The sequence below is a fragment of the Topomyia yanbarensis genome, chromosome 2 (genome assembly GCF_030247195.1).
Source record: "Topomyia yanbarensis strain Yona2022 chromosome 2, ASM3024719v1, whole genome shotgun sequence".
Taxonomy (NCBI): Eukaryota; Metazoa; Arthropoda; class Insecta; order Diptera; family Culicidae; genus Topomyia; species Topomyia yanbarensis.
The window spans coordinates 390,287,084-390,310,704 of record NC_080671.1 but is presented as its reverse complement, the minus strand read 5'-3'; the positions used below and the strand labels follow the sequence as shown (position 1 = coordinate 390,310,704).

Here is a 23,621-nt window from a genome sequence, read left to right as displayed (position 1 = left end):
CCCTCCCGCAACTTGACGTTTAGCCTAAGTTGCATGAAACCACCGTGTTTCGAATGATGTCACCACCATAGAACGCCGTCCACAAATTGCGATACTGTTAATTGCTATGCGAGAAAATAATTCCGTGACGTCTTTTACGAACTTGTTTTCTTTATTTACATTCGTAAGCGGTAATCAAGATGATCATCTCAAAACAGCGTAAAAATTTAATATAAACACAAACAAGTTAATTCGTCATTTTGGAGTTTCATAAAAGGATTACAAATTATGCCGAATGTAAAATATAAAATGCATGATGTGATTTGAGTGCGCTTCTAGTGTGAACTTTTTCTTCTCCCGTCGCCCTTGAAATATCTTTCGCACATGACAATTCTCGAAAGTTTGTCGTTAATCTTAAATATATTTAGTTTTGTGATTATCATTTTTCACTTCGTATTTAACACAGGCGGGATTGGCTTCGATTGTTTATTTCTGACAGCATGCGACATTTACGGTGCAAAGGTTTCCACAAAATTCAGAACTGATGACAGCTCATTTTTTATCGGAGAGGGAAAAAAACAGTCCAGCATCATTGTGTGTGCTGTTTACATTGCAATGCAAATATTACTACCTAATATCTTAAAACTAAATGAAGATGCTCACCAACTAGCATAAACGCCGCTTGTGTGTATGCTGATGATTCCAAAAAATCATGAATCATTTAAAAATAATGCATCGGAATAAAGATGCATTATTTTTATAATAAAACAACACCAAATCCAAAAAGTCTTCAAAAATGAATTATCGGAAGTAAAAAAATCTGAACAAGAAAATTTTCACTGTGAAGATTTTTGTTAAAGCGGCATTGATCATTTAAATAATGTAAAGCTTAATCAAAGTACCATTTAGTTTCACAGAAAATGTCACAGTTCCTCAGTCTGTGACGACAGATTTTGGCACCCGGAATGCTACGCTTCTATGAATGACGTCATCTTTGACTATTTAAATTTCAGCATTGTATTCTCTTATTGTACGTCGGGCAGGGATGAAACAGTCAAAAAGATCTTTTTTCCCTTTGTGATGCTTAAAACAAAGAAAAATCTGTAAAAATCTGTGTGCAATCATAATCTGTCCAATGTAAAAAGAATCTGTGGCCAAAAATAGTGAAATCAATCTTTGGCATAACACAAAAATCTGTGAATTAAACCTGACGCCGACCAGAAACAACAACTGCAGCAGGCAGATATATTTGAACACTGGACTGCATGGTGTTTAAAAATGTGTCTTGCTTTCAGTTTGGAAATCACGTTGATACTTGCACCTGTATCCAAGCGACTGATTTTACTCCCACTTGCTGCTTGTAGGGAAGACTTGATTTATTTACTCGGTTCGCTAAAAGAAGTAAAATTAAATTACGACTTGTTGGTTTGTACGTATCAAAAGTTGAAACATTGAGTACTAGATAGTTCGATTCTTATAGTAAACCATTTGAAGTTGTTGTTTGAATCGTGGGTGCACTCAAACTCAGGGGATACGCGAATCTTATACACGGTTGCGCACTTTATGGGTAATTAATTAATTCTAATCCCCATATAGGGTGATGAGCCTATTAGCGCCATGTTTCTATTATCACGCTACCCATTTGATGCCGTTGGTTAGAACAGTGTCTGCCATCTTTGTTCAACGCATTGAGTCAAATGGTAGCGCAACAATAGGGGCACTCGATTCGAATTTTCATTGTGCTCAAACGCGAGAATTTTACTGTTTTCAACGCATTTATGTTATTATATTGGTTCTTAACAACGAAGCAAAGCGGTTGATGTCAATTTTTACGCATTCCATTGATTGTAAGGCAAGAAATTACCGAATTAGTGAGGCACCTTGCTTAGTATGGTGAAAATAGGCTCATCACCCTAGGACAAAAGTTATTGGCGTTTTTCCATTGACGCGCATCGAGTTATACCATGATCTTCGTCGCGAGCGGTGGACTCTCGTAGAGCTCCCTTCGAGTCGGTTAATTTTCATCATTTTTGGCACAGTTTACTGTCTCCCGGTTATCAAAAGTGGTAATAACAGTGCAATTTAACAATTATACAAAGTGAAGTGGTTTATAAAAGCATATTTTCGACAGACGCGAGTGGTGACAGTTTGTGAAAATTGAATTCCTGCAAATGAAAAAAATATCTTTTCCTCGCATTACGGGCCGTCGATTCCCGATACAAGGACAATAAAAGTGTACAGAAAACATCTAGAAACACAGTGTACATTGTAAAAATAGTGAAAAATGGTTTTTCAGAGAAAAAAATTCGATCCGAAAAGTGAAAAAATATGCCAATAAGAAAAATTGACATTCAAATAATTGGCGTTTCACCAGCGACTAGCGACTACCAGGCGTCGCCCAAAATTCTTCGCCCGAAAAATAGGTGGCAAACCAGCCGGTCGGTGCTCAGCTAATTTCGTCCGCGTTCCTTGTCACCTATTTTTATTGAGTGTTTCATCGGCAGTGCTATCTTTAAAAATGAGCCGCCTTTGATATTCAACTGTTTTTTTACTGTATTATTTTATTGCAAATGAGTAGAGGTCTTGAGTCTTTTATATTCGGGATTGCAGATATTTTGTCGCATGTAAATTTTGGGTGTTCGTTGATGTGATTGCGCTGTAAGGGAACGCGTATCTGCCGGTCGGCAAACTTTTCTTTTAACTGAGCAAACTATTTTTTGTTTCTTCAGGGTTTGTTTTACCAACGGGGTAACTGATTCACAGAGCATTCAATGTGCTTTGGGAAAACACATGGCCTTATTTGAATGGAATAATGACTTCAATCATGTATAAGGTTTGAGCATTGACAATTCGCGAGAGGGATCGGGGACCGGTTGGCAATTACCTTCAGTAATGTCAGCACGAAGAATAAGTGTTTTGCTGTCATTTTCATTGCTTAGTTTTCTATTCTATCGCATGCCTCCACGCAAGTCTAAGTCTATTGATGACATTTGGTCCTTAGACCGGCGACGACTGGGAATACTGCCAATACCGTAAAAGTTGTTCGGAAATCAGCGCCAATAAGACTTTAATTTGACTAGTATCGATGATCGCGGGTCAATACGTACTGAAAATTCGCCGCGTCTGTTTTAATGAATATAATTTCAAGTTCCGTTACTGGTAACAAGCCCGTGCATCAGGTTAACGATCCTCTGTATTTCCCTTCAATGTTCGATATAATCGTTCGTATACGTGTATTTCACAAACAATCCGATATTAGAAATAGGAAATACTTTCGTTGATTTATAACATCTAGAGCTATCATAACTCTCTGTCTGTATGGCGTTTTGTCGCTCGTTAGTTTGCAACCCAAAAAATATATCGTAGAGAAGGAATAGCGAAATTAGTCTGAATAATGTCGCAATAAATAGTGATCCGGCCCATTACACAGATAGGATTAGCTTTTCTAGGCAGTACTCCCACGATCGGCTGTGTGGATGTGAAATTGCTTTTGTTTAGAAAACATAGGATACTCTCGGTAGATCTTATTTTTCGAGCGATCGTGTTCTCGAAGACTAACTGAACTACTGCCTAATAAACTATGCTATACAGGTCGCATCGCTTGCTTGGAGCGAATCCTAGACCCTGTTTCCTTTCAAATCACCAACTCCGCGATACCTGTGGAAGATTCTGATGAACCTTCTGTATAAGATTCCTCATTTTATTCAAACGATCGCCGGGTAAAATCAGCACCGACACGATAGAAACCACGAAAAAATTCGTTGTGTGATTGAATATTATTAAAAAAATATAAGCAGTGCTCCTTATAGCTGGCTATCCGGAGTTCAAGGTGCTTATTTTGCTAATCGTATTAATACAACAAATGATAAATTTCCCAAATTCTCGGCAGCCGGCTGCCCAGAGCAATTATTACATGATAACGCTACTGGAACACTTACTAACAACTCTCCCCATCCCGTGATACATGTGGAGATGCAGAGGATTCCTCGGTCTCTAGTAGCAACATGTATCGGACTAACATTCCTTCCTTTCCCAGAAGATCTGCATTCGGACGTGGCCGGCGTCGGTATTTATCAGCATGCAGGGATCAGAATAGATTGTACAATGTGGCTCATCATGTTATTCCCAAGTATGTTGTTCCAATGAACATTTTGCAACCTAATTTGGTTCTGGTCAATAACAGAGTAGCAACTACGGGCGATCTCTTATGCTATGCTTATGCTAATTAATTAATTCTAATCCCCATATATGTTTAACGAAAAAACATAAGATAGTGTTGACAATCGATCTAAAATGTTTTGAAATATTTGCGAAATAAATGGATTACCTATTTCATATAGTCTACATGTGTTTGAGTTAGTGCGACGGTTGACGTTAAATTATATGGTGTCTTAAGTTGGGCTAAAGTTTCTGGACGCACGCATTTCCATTCCGTCTAAGTAGGTACACCTATACATATATGGTATACGCAAAACATAAAATCAGTGTTTGGCGTTGAATAACTCAATTAATTTTTGGAAACCAGACCGTGTGCGCTAAGAGAGGAAACGCACAATATTTTGATCATTATTATACTTGAAATATTATAATCCAAATAATATATATGTTGAATTGTAGATTTACGTTAATAGATTGTACAATCGCATTGAGCTGTCCCATGTAGTTTTTTTAAATGAATTTTGCAACTTGAACTTTCAAATAATGAGCAGAGGTTTCTATGTATTACTAACGATTGTTTTTTTTATTCTTGTTTATTTTCCGTCGACCTCTGCCTGCACTGAGTGCCTATCAGCAACCACAGCGAGGTTACCCTAGATATCGGACCATCAAAACATGGATCGGATCAACGGCTTTACTTCCCTTCCGAAGGAAGACGTCACCACAGATTTTCCACATTGGAAAAAAAATCGCAACGAACTCAGCTGAGATTGAACTCAGATCCGCGGGGGTGAGAAATGGTTGCACTTACCACTCAATCACTGAAGCTGTCATATGATTGCTTGATAATGCGCCAAAGTGATTGAGCGAGAAGTTAAGTACACTGAATACTGAGATAGGGTAATGTGCTTATTATGGCAGTAGAGCCATATTTTGCGCCTCTTGGTTTCGAATCAAGCATATGGAATAATGACCATATTTATTTGACTAAAAATGTGTGCGAAAATAAGCTCAAGCTATATTCTTTATTTGTTGTGCACATATTTATTTAAACCTATCCTCTAAATATAACTTTTAATTGAAATAAAATCACTTTCTTGAAATAGCTGCTAATTCGCCGCATTTACATAGTGAACTAACAAATTGGCGCCTCAGTCTAGTAGCGCCTCAGTCTAGTAGATCGTCGAGTACCGAGTTGGCGGATGGTATTCTTCGGACCCGCGAGGAATCCTTCAAGCACTGGTCGGGTCTACAAGGTAGGATAGGAAGCTTCAAGAAACGAGAAATGAAAGAGAGGGACTAAATTGGGATGTTTGTCGTTTTTATAAAGATGTAAATAAGGGATATATAGGGGAGATCGCGATTTGACAGCATATCTTGAACTGGGACATCTGGTGGTCTACTTCGGACCCGAAAGGAATCCTTTAAGTGAGACCTGGCGTCACAATTTCCGGCTCACGCCCAGACAACGTGCTTGATGTCGTGATATCACAAGCGCACAGACTACTCTCTGCAAGCCCAATACGCCGCAAATGCGCATCTAACGTGTAGTGATTAGACATGAGCCGGGACATCACACGAACGACCCACATCCATCCCTCTGAACCAAGGCTTCGTTGATACCTTCGGGATAATAAAACTTAAGAATATGTTACTGTTTCTAAATCAATCAGCCAATATTGTTCTGGTTCTGCTACGAATTTAGAAGTTTCAAAAAGCCAACTACTCTGAGAGGCTAACGTGTCGATCCACACCTAACAATGTATATGAGAAAATAGTATCTTAAAAAATAAGCTCTCTTACTCCATCTTTTACCGATGTTTAATTCAGCCGGTAGCGAAATGTCAAAAAACGGAAATAAACATATGCTATTCCAAATTATCCAGTCCGACCTGTACCACCAATTTGCCTCGCACCCATTAGCCATTGCTACAAGCATTCCTTTTCTTTTTCTATTTCTTGCAACTCTTTCGCTCTCCATACCAACTGCTACTGCAGCTCGTGAAATATTTTCCGCCTCAAAACACCAGGTGACAAATTATGTTGGGTAATTTATCTACTGGGGAAATCGGAGTAAATTATTATAGACTAAGCCGGTAGTAGATTTTGTGTGCTCCAGAAATTTCTCCCCTAGATTGTTCTAGAATTTAGAGTGAGGAATAAGTTACTGCTAGGAATTAGTTAATCTGAAAAGAGGAAATTGAGCTATATCCGGTTCTTGGAAAAGTTTTGGAGGTCCATCTTGAAAATGAGAGAATTAAATTAAATCATACCCATATTTTACAATATGACTTTGGAGATATTTCCCATTGGCTTTGTAGTTCAACTTTTGGCATAGGTTAATTTTATATTCAAGTTTATGGTTTAAACTGACTCGTATTTAAATTGTTCCCTTTGTTTCAAACGAGTGACTATTGTTCATGGCACTCAGGCTCACAAACCCATGATTTCACATTTAATGCATACAAGGCTTATCCTTCATTTGTTGTTTGCTCAATCCTAACCGAAATATTTTCCTGCTCACATTCTGCAAACGTAATGCTTTTTGGTTCCAAGATTTCCTGCCCCATACTGGTGAAGCATTCTACCGAAAATTTGGGGCGGATTCGAGTGGAAGTGTATTGGCACATATTTAGCCGTTGGTTGCCCAATGTTAGCTGCTTTTCCCGAGTGGAGCTCCGGAAGAACGATTGCGAGTGCTGCCGTTAGTACAGGCACGCCTCTTGTTTTCTGGTGCTGCACGGCTTTTAGCCATTTACTACCATCCACCATAACCCGTTCTGTTCTTCGCTTTGCTTAGTGGTGCTGCTGCTGCTTATCACCGATGAAAAGTGCAAGGCGTTTCTCAATTGCTTCCGCTGCTGCTGGCTGGTCTTTGAAACAAATGGTGTGTGCTTGTGGATCAAAAGGCTCGCATAGGTGCAGTTGAAGCCAATTTGGAGAATTTTTATGCACGATAAGGGGCTTGGTTCCCTATTCTCATCATAAATAAGGGTGCCAAAAATCAGTAATTATTCGGCCTACATTCAAAGGATTGTGTAAATCACTATTATTATCTTCGTTTCCTGCTTATGCAGTCGTGTAAAACACAAATAAATCGTGCTTGTACGAATCGAATTCCAGTTTAACATACCTCTTTTGACACGATCGTTGAACAGAGATCAAGACAACGAGCTAACAAATCCGGTAAAATGAATAGAGGGACTGAGACCAATTTGAGGGCGTCTACCCCACTTAGAAAGATTCAAATGTCAACGAGAAATTTGCGGCAATGAATTACCTTTTCGTTTAGAAAGGAATTGTAGTTGACCGACTCGGCTCAATTGGAATTTGTTGTTTTTTTCATCCTCAGTCAAAAACATAGAGAGCTAAGATTGAGTCTAAGTAAGGACCGTCAATAATTGTGTTTGACGTCAACTGGTACGTGTCTCAAACCGGCAAATTCCAGCCACTCCCGATCCACCGGCCAGAGTGCTGCGGTATCGACAGGACAATTATTAAGTTAAGTTTGAATAATTCAGCAAATCAACCACTTTATGCGTTTTACGACGAGCGGCTCCCGTGGAACAAATACTAAGTAGCACGCGACACACATTTGCCAGGGCGCGCGAAAGTCTTCAGCTTCCAAACGATCGGATGATGAGGAGAAGGAGGAAGAGGAGGTTCTAATGCACGCTTTCCATCCCATCAGCAGCCGCAAAAGGAATGGGATTATTATTCAAACCGTCACGTTTATTGACTGTAATAAATTGAGACCTGGGGACTGTGTTCCGCCTTCCTGCCTGCTGCGCGCTACCCCGTTTCCATACGGGTGCCAAATTGATGCGGGGGTGTCAGGACGACACACAGACAGACAGACACACACACAGGTCTTTCTCGGTCTCGGGAAGATTATTGTTTCCCTCAAGTGGAATTGTTCGCTGATGAATGAGATTTGTCTGGTTGCTTCTGCTGGGTTGAGGTTTACGACTTTCCTGCTGCGACGGAGATGTGTTCCGCTTGTTGGGGTTGAGGTGTTTTGGGGGGAAACATTAGCGTTTGTGGTGATAATTCAATTTTGAATGACGATATTTTCCGCTTTGACATTTTCGCTACTGTTTGCTAATTGAGGTTTCAGCAATAGTTATGCATACTAAACAGGTTAGTAATCTTTCCGTTTGACAGGCGTGTGTCACTCAAATGGAACGGATTCAGTTTTTGAGTTCTTTTAATTTATTTTGACAAAATACAATTAAATCATTACTTAACTTTATGTTGTTGCGAAACTTGTTACTCTTTTAATAGCCTATAGCCTCAAGCAAAAATCATTACAAAGGTTATAAAATCGCCACAATAGTCAAATTTATAAACAATCTTTTATTAGCTTACCATCTCAGTCTCTCGCGAAGTAATCGAAGTCGATCATTTTAATTATCGCTTTGAGCCAGTCGTATCTGTAAGAAGAAACCAGAAAGAAAAAGAAGTTAGTTACTGACAATCAACAATCATAATCAAATGAGTAAGACAATATTTATAGATCTGATATAAATTAAAACTAGTTATTCACTAATATGTATTTAACTCGCAAACTTCGATCGTTCTTCAGACGAGTGGTTAGTCGAACAGATCCCAACTCACTTCCGTCCGATAATAATTAATGATACGGTCACGAGTCACGACCAGCATGACACGCTGCAATGTTGGATTAAGATCGATTATGTTGATTAATTTACCCATCAAATGTGGAGAGTTTTACGGCGGCCATTTGCTATTCGAATGTGTTGTTCCTTTTCGGTTTTCAATTTTTCATCCCTGTATGAGGGTCAAGTTCATGACTGTACGGTTACGGTAATTTTTCGGTTTTGTGGCCGTATCGAAACCGGCCGAATACGATTACCCTCAAATTACTCATCACGTGGAGTTATTTTATGAAATCATGTGCTACGCGGATGTTTTGTTTCCCAATGGGATGTTTACATCATCATATCTCGTCGTAGATAGTCGTTAACAGGACATAATGTTTCCCTACCCACTCGCTTCCAGCTTTCGGCTAGCGAGGAAACGATAGTATAAACATCATTTAATTGGATAATAACGATTATTATCTGAGACTGACGTCAACGCCAGAACCGTGATCTGTTTACATCTACGCGTGATCTAGGGAGACCGGCCCGCCTTCGAAGAGTTTCTGATACTGAAGATTCAATTTTCATGCTAATGAGTAATGCACCTAATTTGGATAGAAACCTTTTTTTTCAATTTGTTTATCTGATAAGGCACGCATGCGTTAGCTTAAAGATGCCATTTTTTCATTGTTTTACATTTTGAATTTCCTAAAACTAGGGGGTTACACATTTCAATATTATTTTGTTTTATATAATGAAACTAAAAAAAAAACTTTACAGCTAACTTATACATATAAAAGAGGGTATAATACAATATTCGTAAGATTTGGGGGACGGGTCATTTTGTGTGTTCTTTGTATTGTAATTCACTTTATGATTTTTAGAAGGGAGATTGTAGGAGAAATTAATTATTAACTAAGCGGAACATTTTACAAGCTTATTAACTAGAAATAACTAGAGAGAGTGGTTCAAGATTAGGGGGAATTAATTAGGGGTATTTTAAAGTAGTGGTACTGTTGTGCATTTCTTAACGAGATTAAATATTGATCAACTAAAACTAGAAGATAGGGGGGGGGGGGGCACATAAGTTTTGGGAAGATATTCAAGGGGAGAAGGGGGTGAAGTCATACATCTGTGTATCAGAGACATGGGAGAGAGGGTGGACAAGGCTGAACGGGGGGGGGATATAAACTTTCAGTTTCCGGCATCAGGAATCAACGGCCAGGATTACAGATTCGAACGGATGTATCAAGTATTGGGACGCCGGGCGGTTTTCCTCGAGCCGGCAGGGGTTCCTCCAGACGATTTAGTAGTACGGCTCAGATACGGATCGGAAACACACCGCGCTGCGCGTGTGATGTTGTACTGTAGATCTCGTGTTGTTGGTTCATTCGACAGATGTTTTGTCTCGTCTTGGAGTCGTATCAAACCATCGTTGGGGTACGGTAGGCGGAAGAGGGCACTTCTAGGAATGATAAGAGAAAAGATAGGGGCATTTAAATTTGGATATTGATGGTTTTGAGGAACGTGTATATAAGGGACATGTAGAGAATATCGCGGCTTGCTAGTACATCTCGAACCGGGACATTGGGTGATCTTCCTCGGGCCCGAAGGGAATCGAATAGTTGAGATCTGGCAGAACAGTACTCGGCGCATGCCCAGACAACATGTTCGATTTCGTGATAACCGTTACCACAAGCGCAGATACCGCTATCCACGAGCCCAATACGCCGGAGATGTGCGTCCAGCGTGTAGTGATTGGACATGAGCCGAGACATCACGCGAATGAAATCCCGACCCACAAGGTTTCGTCGATACCTTAGGGATTATCGAATGTAGCCACCTTCCCAGTTCACCATTGCTCCATGAAGTTTGCCAACGTTCGAGGGTTCTCTGATGAGTAATACTGAAAAATTCGCTGAAGCTAATTGGTCTTTCATATATGTCACCTTGTAAAGCGCCCGCCTTAGCTAAAGAGTCCGCTTCTTAATTACCTGGAATGGAGCAATGCGAGGGAACCCAAACTAAGGTAATCTTGTACGATCTTACAGACAAAGCACGCAGGCGCTCCCAGATTTTCCCCCAGAAAATATGGAATGTGCTTTCTAGGTTTCATTGAACGGAGAGCCTCGATTGAGCTGAGGCTATCCGAGACAATAAAGTAATGATCGGTGGGCAAAGTATCAATGATCCCAAGGGTATACTGAATAGCAGCAAGTTCTGCGACGTAAACTGAAGCAGGATCATTGAGTTTGAATGAGGCGGTGAGGTTTTGATTGAATATACCGAAGCCAGTGGAGCCGTCGAGGCTTGACCCGTCGGTGTAAAACATCTTGTTGCAGTCGACTTCTCGAAATTTACTATGAAAGATGCTTGGGATCACTTGCGGACGTATGTGATCCGGGATTCCACGAATCTCGTCTTTCATGGATGTGTCGAAGAATACAGTTGAATCAGAAGCATGAAAGAGATTGACACGGTTGGGATAGTATGAAGAAGGATTGATATTTTGTGCCATGTAATCGAAGTACAAGGACATAAATCGGGTTTGAGAATTGAGCTCGACAAGCCTTTCGAAATTTGCAATTACTAACGGGTTCAAGATATCGCATCGGATGAGCAATCGATATGAGAGTTCCCAAAATCGATTTTTCAGCGGAAGGACGCCCGCCAGCACTTCTAAACTCATCGTATGTGTCGAGTGCATGCAACCCAAAGCAATACGCAAACAACAATATTGGATTCGCTCTAGTTTGATGAAATGTATGTTCGCAGCGGAGCGGAAACAGAAACTCCCGTACTCCATCACCGACAATACTGTTGTTTGGTACAGCCTGATTAGGTCTCCTGGGTGGGCACCCCACCATGTTCCGGTTATTGTACGGAGAAAGTTGATCCTTTGCTGGCACTTCTGTTTCAGATACCTAATGTGACATCCCCAGGTTCCTTTAGAGTCGAACCAGACCCCGAGACATTTGAAAGTTGAAACCTGAGCAATAGTTTGACCCATTAATTGAAGCTGTAGTTGCGCTGGTTCACGCTTCCTGGAAAATACGACTAGCTCAGTTTTCTCCGTGGAGAACTCGATACCTAGCTGGAGGGCCCAAGCAGACAAATTGTCCAAGGTATCTTGCAATGGTCCTTGCAGATCGACGGCTTTGGGACCTGTAATAGAGACCACCCCGTCGTCTGCAAGCTGCCTTAGCGTGCAGGAATTGACAAGGCATTCGTCAATGTCATTCACGTAAAAGTTATAGAGAAGGGGACTTAGACATGAGCCCTGGGGAAGACCCATGTAGCTAATTCGTGATGTCGATAAATCACCATGCGAAAAGTGCATATGTTTTTCAGACAGCAAGTTTAGCAAAAAGTTGTTTAGAGTCGGTGAAAGACCATGCTGGTGCAGCTTCTCAGAAAGAATTTCGATAGAAACTGAATCAAAAGCCCCCTTTATATCTAGGAAAACTGATGCCATCTGCTCTTTGCTAGCATAAGCCATTTGAATTTCTGTTGAGAGCAACGCAAGACAATCGTTCGTCCCTTTGCCTTTGCGGAAACCAAATTGTGTATCTGACAGTAAGCCATTTGCTTCAACCCAATTTTCGAGACGAAACAAGATCATTTTCTCGAACAACTTTCGGATACAGGACAGCATCGCAATCGGTCGATACGAGTTGTGGTCGGAGGCTGGTTCTCCTGGTTTTGGGATGGCGATGACCTTCACTTCCCTCCAATAGTGTGGGACAATGATAGCCCCAAGAAACTTATTAAAAAAGTTCAACAAGCGTCTCTTGGCAGAATCTGGCAGATTCTTTAACAAGTTAAATTTGATTCTGTCTGACCCTGGGGCTTTATTGTTACATGATAAGAGAGCAAGTGAGAACTCCACCATCGAAAACGGTGTTTCGTTCGCGTTATTGTGAGGGGACGCGGCGCGGTAGATCTTCTGTGCCGGGGCGGAATCCGGACAAACCTTCTTGGCAAAATCGAATATCCAACGGTTTGAATATTCCACGCTCTCATTAGTACTGTTTCGGTTTCGTAAGCGCCGGGCCGTACTCCAAAGAGTGCTCATCGATGTTTCTCTCGTTAGTTCGTCGACGAACCGGCGCCAGTAGCTACGTTTTTTGGCTTTTATCAAACTCTTCATGCGCGTTTCCGCCATCGCGTACTGTCGGTAGCTAGCTGGCAGCCCGTCGTCCCGGAAGGTCTTATACGCAGCGGCCTTCTCCGCGTACACGTCTGAGCACTCTTTGTCCCACCATGGATTGGGAGGACGCTTGCGTGAGTTCGCGTCTGGTACGCGTTTAGTCTGAGCTTGAATCGCGGTATCGAGAATCAAGCCAGCCAGGAACCCGTACTCTTCCTCCGGAGGAAGCTCTTGAGTGCACTCGATTTTGTCGGATATCGCGGACGCGTAGCTCTTCCAATCAATATTTCGTGTGAGGTCATACGAAACATTGGTTGTATTCGGTGGTCCTGAACCGTTAGCAATATTAATTACGATTGGCAGATGGTCGCTGCCGTGGGGATCAGAGACTACCTTCCACTAGCAATCTAACCGCAGCGATGTCGAGCAGAGGGACAGATCTAAGGCGCTCGGTCGCGCTGGAGGGGCAGGAATCTGTGTCATTTCACCCGTATTCAAAATAGTCATATTGAAGTTGTCGCAAAGCTCATGGAGTAGGATAGATCGATTTTCGTCATGAAGGCAACCCCATGCCGTGCCGTGGGAGTTGAAGTCACCTAAAACTAGCCTCGGTGCGGGGAGGAGTTCCGCAATATCGCAAAGCTGTCGGTGGCTAACTAAGGCTCTAGGGGGGATGTAGGTGGAAGCAATGCAAATGTCTTTGCCTTTAATTCTGGTTTGGCAAGCGACAACTTCAATGCCTGGTGTCGAGGGGAGGTCGATCCGATTGAAAGAAGAGCACTTTTTGATCCCCAAAAGTACTCCTCCGTAGGAGTCTTCTCGATCCAAGCGAATAATATTAAAATCGTGGAAGTGTAGGGTTATTTCTGAAGTGAGCCATGTCTCGCATAGGGCAAATGCATTGCATTTCAAATTATTTAGTAAGATTTCAAACGAATCGATTTCCGGGATAATGCTTCTGCAATTCCACTGTAGAACAGTGATTAAATCCTTGACCTCGTTCGATGAATTAGCCATCGAAGGATACAATTGCTGAAAAGAGGGGCCATTTCGCAGTGAACTGCATCAAGAATGTTTTTACTGCGGGAAGAAAGCTTATCAAGATACTTTTAAGGAGGTCAGAAATGTTTTACGCTTTAAGAATTCGGTCCACAATGTCAGAGAAATTTATTAAGCCAGCGCTGTTTTCTTTCTCTGGCTGAGGTATGGGAACACATGGGGTTTTTGATGTTCCTGGAAGTGTTGGGAACTCCTTTTCTGAGCTCAGGTTACTGAGACCGGGAGCGACTTGCTTCGGTTTTGCACCAGTACTTCCTTGAGTAGTTATTTTAGGGGGACCATAAAGAGACACCTTCTGGCCTTTACGACGAAGCTTGGAAGAGGAAATGTTCTACCTTTTTCTACTAATTCTAGGCACAGCAGAAGATGTTCCCTCCTGGGGTTCATCACAGTCGCCTTCATCAGTAGACAAGTTGGTAAAGATGTTCGTAGAGACAGGTGGCGTAGTTATCTTAAACATTTCTGCAAAAGATCGCTTAGAGCGTCCCTGAAGGAAACGCTTAAGATTTTCCTCGCGCTGTTTGTACGCGGGACATGAAGGGAGATCATGTGGGTTTCCTCCACAGTAGAGACACTTTTCCACATTTCTACCACAGGAATCATCCGCATGATTCCCACCGCATTTCCCACAGCGGGCTTTATTGCTACAATGGGAGGCTGTGTGTCCCAATTGTTTGCAATTAATACAGTGCATGACCCGCGGCACAAAGAGGCGAACAGGTAGACGAACCTTGTCAAAGAGGAGGTAATTGGGCAGGGCAGAGCAAGCGAAGGTCACCCGATAAGAGTCTGAGTTGACGTATATTTTCTTGCCGTCAGCTGCGACTGATGTTGAATGCAAACGTTTGCATTCCAGTATCTTCACTGACTAAAGCATGGGGTCTTTGAAACAGCCAGTCCCATATTTTAGCAGGTCCTCGCAATTCTGACTCGAATCGGAAACGACCCCACTGACTTCAACCCTGCTAGCTGGAATATACACCCTGTACTCCCTCGTAAAGGGCTCGTAGCCAGCAATATCGTTTACCTGAGTTGAACTGTTAACCACCACCCGAAGCTTATCAGGGCGAATTTTCAATATTTCTGTCACGGCCGAATACCGATCCGCCAGAACTCGAGAAATCTGCAACAGATTCGAACACTTTTTATCTTTGGTCCGAAAGAAGATGACCAGCTAACGGTACTCAGAAACAGAAACACAAAAGAAGGGAAAAAATACTGAAACCTCAACTAGGCGTAGAGTGTGCAAATAACCTTGAACGCGGATTAACACTATTTGTCGCTATAGAGTGTATGGACCGATGACAAAAGACTTCTATCTCGACTGAGTGCTCGATGACGAATGAGGATGAAAACCTTTATATATTACTTCTTGGTTTCGATATAAGAGGTTTTAACCTTAGAATCATTCACTTATTTTTTACAAGTTAGAAAAATTTCTTACTCCTTAGGAGAAGGTAATAATCAAACCGAGGTAACCTGCGCGCAAAGCAATCGACTTAATCTATGGGATCATCCATAAATAACGTAGCATTTTTTTAGTGATTTTTAACACCCCCCTCCCCCATCGTAGCATTTCGTCACAAACTCCTAAATACCCCCCTTGCAATTACGTAGCTTGACGGTAAACCTCCCCCCCCCTTGACCCCGTAAAAATTTCAAAAAAATAAAAAAAAAACGATGTTAGTTAGACGATACGGGTAAAGCTACGTACATGACCCCCTACCCCCTGTCGTCACACATCATCACAAAATACAAAACTCCCCCCTCCCCCATATAATGCTACGTCATTTATGGATGATCCCTATCAATCAAAACGGAGAAGAGTTGCGATCCGTCAAAATTTAGATCTGAGGGCTCTTGGGGTAGCTAATTACTAATTACAAACAAATGAAAAATGTATTTTAATCCACCAGGGGTGCTTATTTATTTTTTATGCTGGTTATGTCCAATATAATTGGAAATATCTATTACATTCGAGTTACACTTTGTAAGTAGTACCAGGAGCCTGGACAAATCGAAGTAATTTCATGCCCATTTCAAAACATTTGAACCTTTAAGGTATTTCGATTGTACGGGTTTACATGAAAAATTTCGAATGGTATTTTATACTCGAACTTCTAAGACTCGGTAGGAAAGTCGATTTTAGGAGTGACTAGTGTCAACCCGTCACGCGTTGTTGCAACTTTCAACGAAATAGGAGTAAAACACAAGCGCCATCTGACGGGCAGATAATCCTCAACCAATAGCACACAAACACGCTCCATAACAAATACTACGAATAAATTTTTATGACAATTGGTTGAGTCGTTTGGGAGTCTATTAATCATATACATACAAACATTGACTTTTATATTTATAGATAGATAGATAGATAGATTGCCTAGTATTTCTTTATATGAGAAACGCAAAAAATTCAATGAATTTTAGAGCTACGATGCAAAAGAAATTCGCTGGCAGTTAATAAGGAGACTTTATTTTTCGTTTAAGACTAAGTTTGTGAAAATCTAATCATCCTTCGCCGAGAAAAAGATGTGAGTCGCTTCCTCGAAGCATTTGGCTTCGTTGCAAGTGACCAGAGTGGTCAATGAGGGTTTAATTGGGCGCTTGTGAGCCAGAACCACAATCTCCAGTAATTTAGAACATATTTTTTTTTAATTTCTGCATCATTTAGAATGTAAAGTGATACCGGTGTATATGAACATTTGATGTGTGACCGCCCTGTTCAGCCCGTAACTTAAGAACGAGATCTTCGATCCAATTAAAATTCGGTTGCAGCCTATAACGATGTTATACCTTTCATTGGAGTAAAAAATTGATGAAATCGACCCAGCCATATCTGAGAAAAGTGTGCAACTTTATATGATACATAAATAAAGGTCCATATAAACACACGCACACAGACATTTTCCGAACACGAAGAACTGAGTCCAATAATATATGAGAGCCGGCTCATCGGATCTCGGTTAAACAGTCGGTTTTCAGAATGATTGCATAACCTTTCTTTTACGAGAACCGCAAAAAACGCAAAAAGATTTCATGTGTAACCGCACTCTTTAACTCACAACTCCGGATCCCGAGCTCCGAATCAAACAAACTTCGATTGCAGTTAATAAGAATACAATCCCTTTGATTCGAAACTAAGTTTGTGAAAATCGAATCCGCCACCCGGGAGAATAAGATGTGTATTTAATTCAACCAGGCAAGATCACAAACCCCAGTAATTTAGAAAATATTTTATAAATTTTTGCGGCTTTTAAATAGCAAGGTGATACCAGTGTACATGGGAATTTGAAGTGTGACAGCCCTCGCCAATCTGTAACTCCTGCACCTCCGATCAAAATTAATGTCAAAAGCAGCCTCTGGCGATATTATACCTTTCATTTGAATATAATATCGTTGAAATCAGCATACCCAGAAAAATAAGTGAGATTATTTGAGACATACACACCAACATACTTTAGGGTGGCAAATATGTTTGAGAAGCTGGAATTTTGTCCATCGCCTGTCAAACAATGAATTGAGGTATTTAATGGGTGCAAAAAAGATCGACTTCTTTTTTATCCTCTTAATTGTTAATATTGAACCTCTAGAATAGTCTCCCGCAATCTCGGTGACCTTGCTGAACTTCGTTTTAAACAGCCATGCATTCCTCGCGCGTGTTTGCTACACTCGCAGATTTCAATCTATCGGTAACAATTTTCGAAAAACTGACAGCGATAAAAATACAGTGTAAACAATACACTCTAAACTACTTCTTTCCAAATTTCCAAGAGAAAATACCCAATGGGTAATTTTCTACAGCGTTTTTTTCCGTGATGCAATTTGATGTTGGACACCCTTTAATAGCGTTTTTTTTTTTTGAAACCGAGTTTTCTAATTGTCGAACACGATAACTCAAAAACTAACCAACGTATTGACTTGATTTTTTATGAGAATGCACAATATGTGTAGCCTGTCGATGAACCACGGAAAACTAAATAAATTTTTTTCTCCCTATTATAATGAAGAAAAGTGAGCAAATTTTACAGTAAAATATAAGATTTTTCGGTTTTCATGAATCCATTTTCCTAAATTTGAACTTTTATCTACTTTTTGTAGTTTATCGAGTAATTACAAGTCTAAGCTTCACAAATCTTATCGAATTTCCTGTGTCAGACAATTTTATTAAGACTTATCGGGCTCTCCGCGGCGTTCCTTGACGTGAAAATGGTTGTACGTCTACTCTTGGAACGGTCGTATGTGCGATTCAAACTTTAAACCCGTTTTTCTCGAAATCAATATTTTGTCACCTAGTCCGGTCTGACTTAACACCGACCAAATGTTTTCTGCGTTGAAATTAGAGTAAATTAAAGGAAATCAGAAAAACAAAAGATTATTTACAAATCTTATCAGCCCTTTTCAAAAGTGAATATGGATATATGATAGACTAAGAAACGTTGATGATTGCCATAATTTGCAACTTTTTGAGAAAACTCGTTTTTGAAATCATGATATTCCTCTACATTGTTTTAATGAAAACGTGTCGACAGTTCGCAAAGTCGTCTATAATAGACGCAAATCATCAGTTCTAATAGAAACCTAATGTTGTAAGTGACAAATTCAACATATATGAAGAAAATAGTACAAAAAACGTGAATTTCAGTGAAATTTTATAATAATCGCTATAACTATAACAATTGCAAACGTAGAGCTTAACTATCTTCAACAACTTTTCATAGTTTTGTACATTCCAAAACTTTGCCGAATATAATCAATATCTATGCAGTGTAAACCCAAACTAATTTATATCATCAAAATACGACGCAAATAACATCACTTTGCTGATCACTGCAGCAACATTAAATGCACACCCAAAAGCGCTAGAGGTTTTGTCTTGTTAATTTTCGTTCTGGTCCCACTGTGCGTTGGAACGAGCCAGACGCGAAGTTCACCTTAGCTAGTGTTTGAAGCCGAAGATATTCTCGTGTCGAAATGGAAAGATATTGATCAGTCGGGAATACAAACAACAATTGTTGATCCAAACAACCGGATTCTAGAATTCCCGCAACCAGTATTAGTGTGTCCCCAAGTGTCAAGAGAACTACAAATTTGGCGGCATAATTTCAGGTAGTGTATGGCAGCAATATTCATACAAACATGTGATCTGGAGCTCCTGATTCCGCCATTTCCGGGCTCGATTACAATGTTTCCTCAAGTGTTCGTATTACTTCAAATGCTTATTACCATACGCTGCTTGTTGTTTGTTCAGTCTGCCTTACTCTCGTGTACGCCCATATAGTTGTCGCTAGATCAGTTTTTGTTTTCACTTTTGGCTGTTTTTTATGTTTCTTGTGTTTCTGTGTGACATTGGTGTATCCGTCTTTTTGTTTATTCCTTCGCTAGGTACACTGGATGTTGGTTTAAGGTTAGTGAGGAATATTGTTTGACCGTTTGTATTAGGTTTATCAGTCGAAGACTGTTTGTTTGTATGTGTGTGGTAGTTGATATGTTTTCTTTAGCAGTTATGGTACATGGTTTACCGTAGTGTGCCGTAGTGGTTGTAGAACTCGTACGAGGGCTTGTATCCAGGGGTATGAGCAATAGAGTGGGACACGGTTATATGAAAAAAATAAAATTTCGCTCCGAGTATCTTTCTGGGTCCCATTTAGGTACCAGAACGACTCTGCAAATTATAAGCTCGATTGGTGAAACTATATTTTTGCGCCCATAATTTAAAGTTTACATGGGATTTTGCATGAGAAAATCGACTTTTGCGAAATAATTCTTTCAAGAGTCACCTGTTACCTTCTAAAACTAATAAGTTGTCTGATTTTTATAGGGAATTTGTCAAGCAAACAAAGTCTCGAAGACTGCAAAACGATCTGATGCTTGTGGAAAAAGTTATTAAGCAAAAATCGATTGATGCCCTAAAGAAAATATCAATTTTTATAGCATCACTGCTCCGCCGCTAGAAGCATAATTGTTCCATGTGTATAGGGATTTCCATAGTACATGGGACAGTTATGTTTCTAGCGGCAGTGCGGCTGACAAAATTTTAACTTACTCTTATTATGTACAAAAGAAGCCTCAATTTATCCCTCAAAACTCTTGTGAAGAGGACAAATAGTTCAGATAATTGAATTAGGCACATTAAGAGAAGATTAAAACAAAATAAAATTAAGAGAAGATTAAAACAAAATACATCTGTTTCGAACACTTCAAGGGCTGGTGTATTCTTCGCTTCCAGTTTTTTACCTTTTGCTCCGACATCTTGTTATCAGATGCCAACCATTTCTCTCGCCGACGACGATAGTCGTATTTTGGTGCGCGACGCAATTGATTCGGGATGCCTCAAATGCCTCATCACAGTCGACCAAGCGACCGTGAGCCGTTCCGATACTGTTCGTGGGATTGACAAATTGATCTTCCTCCACGGCAACATGGCTTCGCTCTCTGCTGTACCTGATCAGTTCTCCAACAACTTCGAGGTTTACTACCAGAATGTTGGTGGCTTAAATTCATCAACGGACAGCTATTTGCTCGCGACCGCCTTGACCGAGACGTGGCTCGACAACCGTACTCTGTCTCGCCAGGTCTTTGGTTCAACTATCGATGTCTACCGCTGTGACCGCAATGCCCTCAACAGCCACAAGACATCAGGCGGTGGTGTGTTTATCGCCGTTCGCCATGGTATAAAAGCCTGAGTGATCAACGATGACCGGTGGGCGAGCTCCGAGCAAGTGTGGATATCAGTGAAACTTGCTGATCGCAATCTGTTCCTGTGTGTTGTGTATTTTCCACCTGACAGAATTCGTGATTCCAGCCTGATCGATGTACATCTTTCCTCCGTTTCTTTTATCGCCTCGATCGCCACCCCGTCTGATGATATTGTTATACTGGGCGACTTCAACTTACCTGGCTTGTCGTGGTGCCAGGCAAGTAATGGTTTTCTACGATTGGATATTGAGAAATCTGCGCTTATTAACAATGCCAGTTGTATTTTGGACAACTACAGCAGTGCAACTCTTCGGCAAATTAATAATGTTACCAACGAGAATGGACGCATATTGGACCTCTGCTTTGTAAGTGCCCGGGACTACGCTCCGTACTGTTGCACTGCACCGACTCCTTTAGTCAAGCAGGTGCGTCATCATCCCCCACTACATCTTGTATTCGCTGGTAACCTAGGAGTGAATTTTGAAGACGTCTCAAGCTCTATCGTCTACGATTTTAAAAACGATGACTACGACAGCATCGTTAGCACGCTGTGGGATATAAACTGGGACGAAAATCTTAACTATGACGACGCGAACGAAGCAGCGATGACGTTTTCTAGTATTCTTAACTATCTTATCGACCGCCATGTGCCTAAACGAACAATTAGTACCGATCTACTCCTCCCTGGCAATCAACCGTTCTTAGACGATTAAAATCTGCCAAATGAACTGCATTTAAAAAATTCTCGAAACATAAGACACTTGCATTTCGAAATCACTACTTTCAACTTAACCACGAATACAAACAGCAAAGCAGACGCACCTTTTTTAAACACCAGCGAAATGTCGAGCGTCCACTGAAATCCAAGCCCAAGTCGTTCTGGAAGTATGTTAACGAGCAGCGAAAAGAATCCGGTTTACCATCTTCTATGTCGTTTAATGGAGTTTTAGGCACCGACACTAAGGAAATTTGCCAACTGTTCTCCGACAATTTTCCAAGCGTTTTTTTTCCAACGAGCGCCGTCCACCACAACAAGTCGCTGCCGCCGCCAATTTAACTCCTTCTCTAGGACGAACCCTCAACCGAATTTGTGTCGATAATGCTGCCATTCTTGCAGCAAATGCCAAACTAAAAGCATCTTGTTCCCCAGGTCCAGATGGTGTTTGCTCGATTTTTGTCAAAAAGTGCATCAGCGGGCTTCTTGAACCACTTCGGCGAGTATTCGAGCTATCACTCACTACTGGAACGTTCCCTTCCTGCTGGAAAGCAGCGCACATGTTTCCAGTTCATAAAAAAGGAAACAAATCGGACATCGACAATTATCGGGGAATCTCGTGTTTAAGTGCTGTATCAAAACTGTTCGAGCTGGTTGTGTTAGATCCTATTTTCTTTCACTGCAAACGCTACATTGCAGATGACCAACACGGTTTCATGCCTAAGCGATCGACAACGAAAAACCTGCTCTCGTTCACAACATATGTAATGGATGGATTCGCTGACGGATTGCAAACCGATGCTATCTATTTGGATCTATCTGCGGCCTTCGACAAAATCAACCATGATATTGCAATAGCGAAGCTGGACAAACTCGGCATTCATGGCATTCAAGGACTGTCTATCTGCACCATTCTTCGCTACATCCGGCATACCACAAGGAAGCCATCTCGGTCCAGTAATATTCCTCCTCTACTTTAATGACGTCAATTTCACATTACAAGGACTTCGCCTTTCTTTCGCCGACGACATGAAAATTTTTCAACATATACGGGATGAAACCGATACCGAGCTTCTTCAGGGGGAACTGGACAGCTTTAGTATGTGGTGTGATCTAAACAGAATGGTTTTAAACCCGAGCAAATGCTCAATCGTTACGTTCACGCGGAAACGCCATCCGACTCTTAACTACCATTTCTTCGGCTCGAGCATTCCAAGACACTCTCACATCAAAGATTTCGGAGTCATCATGGATTCGGCATTAACATTCAAACCACATACGTCATACATCGTGGATAAGGCATCACGACAGCTTGGGTTCATCATCCGAATAGCGAAAAACTTCACGGACGTATATTGTCTTAAATCGCTTTACTGCACGTTTGTCCGCTTAACGTTAAAATATTGTTCTGCTGTTTGGAATCCGTACTACCAGAACGGGATTGACAGAATCGAGGCTGTCCAACGCAGGTTCATACGCTTCGCCCTTCGTCATCTCCCATGGCGAAACAGATTTCAGCTGCCGAGCTATGAAAACCGTTGCCAGCTAATGCACCTCGATAAACTCAGCATTCGGAGGGACTGCTCTCGAGCCCTGTTCGTCTCGGACTTACTCTCTGCCAGAGTGGATTGCCCTACAATCCTCGGACGTCTGGATCTTCAAGCCCGCGTTCGAGCTCTACGCAATAACTCCCTTCTGCGAGTTCCGTTCAGGAGAACCAACTATGGTTGCTGTTACCGGACTCCAACGAATTTTTTAACAGTGTGGCGACGGCCTTTGACTTCAACAGGACGCGGAATGCGATAAAAGTGAAAATGTTGTCAATTTTAAAATGTAATTAGTTTAAGCAACCACCATTGGGGCCAACGGGCCTGTTGGTGAAGGTTATAAACATAAACATAAACACTCCTATTCGCACGCATGTTAAGATATCGATATGTGCTCAGCTGCATTTGACGTGATTATCTGTCAAAAAAGAAATCTGGAACTGTTTGGTTGTTTTATTTTGTTTGTTTTCAAAATATCGATATCCCATCAACAACGGGACGTAGCATTTTTTGAGCGATTTTTAACACCCCCCTCCCCCATCGTAGCATTTCGTCACAAACCTCTAAGTACCCCCTGGTAAATACGTAGCTTGACGGTAACTCTCCCGCTCCCCCTTGTCACCGTAAAATTAAAAAAAATAGAGTTAGTTTTTCCCCTTTAAAAAAGCTACGTAGCATGCACATAACCCCCTACCCCCCTGTCATCACAC

At 41.2% G+C, this 23,621-nt stretch overlaps 1 protein-coding gene across 5 annotated transcripts in view; it reads right to left on the bottom strand.

Moving 5' to 3' along the window:
- Window positions 1-23,621, bottom strand: part of LOC131684772 (uncharacterized) — a 736,395-nt gene that overhangs the window by 182,786 nt on the left and 529,988 nt on the right. For all 5 annotated transcript variants that reach the window (XM_058967908.1, XM_058967909.1, XM_058967910.1 and 2 more), the window contains one exon: window positions 8,506-8,570. The gene's annotated coding sequence lies outside the window, so the exon portion shown is untranslated. The remainder of the gene's footprint in view (window positions 1-8,505; window positions 8,571-23,621) is intronic.